The following is a 1,575-nucleotide window of genomic DNA, read 5'->3' as shown; positions in this document are numbered from 1 at the left end:
TCCCCTCCCAATGGAAGAAATGCATAATCCACCGGCATTTTAACTCCGGGTGTAGACAAATTCCTTCCAACTACAGGGGAATCCTTCATAACTCCCTCCTACTGAGAACCCTTGAACGTCTGGTCAAAGGCCGGTTAATCAGGTTTCTCGTAGCTAAAAACGCCATAGGTGACCGACAGTACGGATTCCCATCTCAAAGATCCGTAAATGGCTGCAAACTTTACCTCTTTGAGACCGTCACAGCAGCCTACGACGCTGGATGCTCCATTGTAACACTATATCCGGACATTCAAAAAGCCTTCGACCAGGTCCCCCAAGACTCCCTACTACACAAACTTAGTACCGTGGGCATCAATGGAAACTTATTTCGGTGGTTCGCCTCCTACGTATCAGACAGAAGGCAAATAACGCAAATCGGGGACATACAATAATCTCCACTACCGATCACTAGCGGAGTCATCCAAGGAAGCGTTCTAGGCCCCATCCTTTCCTTACCGTACATCAATGACATCTTCGGGGCCATATCCCATGGTAAGGCTTTCCTCTTCGCGGACGATATAAAAATCGCGTACACATTCCCCTCTTCTGGAAAAGCCTTTGCTTTTCACCAGATTAAGCAAGACTTAGATTCACTGATTCGCTGGTCAAACGAATCTGGCCTAATCTTCTCCTCCGCAATCCTGTATAACTTCCTGCCGCTGCTTTCTTCCGGCTGACGCTTTCACAATTAATGAAAATCCTATCACCTATTCCACGGAGATCAAAGATCTCGTCTCAGATACTCCTGCACTTTTAGCTTTTCTCACCAGGTGCAGTTTCAGGTTGCAAGAGCACGCAGGCTCAGTTCTTTAATACTACGCTCTTGTCAGCTCCCAGACACAATGGTTGCAATATTTAAGCTATGCGTACGACCAATCGTGAAATTGTCCTGCATTCTCCTCCCTTTACACCCAAAACTGCAGACTCGCAACTGAAGTTGTCCAACGCTCACTTACGAAAAAGTCCTTTCCTTGATCAAACCTCCTCTCTTACCGCTCCCGCAGTCAAATCCTAGGCTTCGAACCACTATGGCTTAGACGGTTAAAATTGAATTTAGTTCTCTTGCACCGTTTACTGCATAAGAACGCCTTTATAGCAGAGGCTAGACCAAGCATAAACTCACAACCTCGCTACAAGCTCCGAAACTCCTGCAATCTCTTAGTGTGTCCCCCAGCCCGCACAAACCTACGCCACTACTTCTTTCTAGTTTATTACGCTCGCATCTGGAACAGCCTTCCTGAGCAGCTGCGAAGCATCACGCATCACCATACTTTTTCTCAGTCTGTAGACAAATTCCTTACCTGTGAAACTGCTGCCGTCTTACTTAATACTCAACTACCCTCTGACCTCCTCTACGAATCAGGTCCAGTACGCATATGAGTCAAGCGACGTTACAGTTAATAGGCAAGTAAAGGATCTTGTTATCATTTCTTCCCATCCTCTTGACCCGCTTTAAGCTAACCAAGGACTAAATGCCAACTTGATCTAAATATTCAGCGTTACTGGTCTGGTTGTTTTCTTTTTATCTTTTTCCCC

This window comes from Opisthorchis viverrini (assembly GCF_000715545.1).
Source record: "Opisthorchis viverrini unplaced genomic scaffold opera_v5_11, whole genome shotgun sequence".
NCBI classification, from domain to species: domain Eukaryota; kingdom Metazoa; phylum Platyhelminthes; class Trematoda; order Opisthorchiida; family Opisthorchiidae; genus Opisthorchis; species Opisthorchis viverrini.
The sequence above is the reverse complement of the archived record's forward strand: the minus strand, read 5'-3'. Positions refer to the sequence as shown.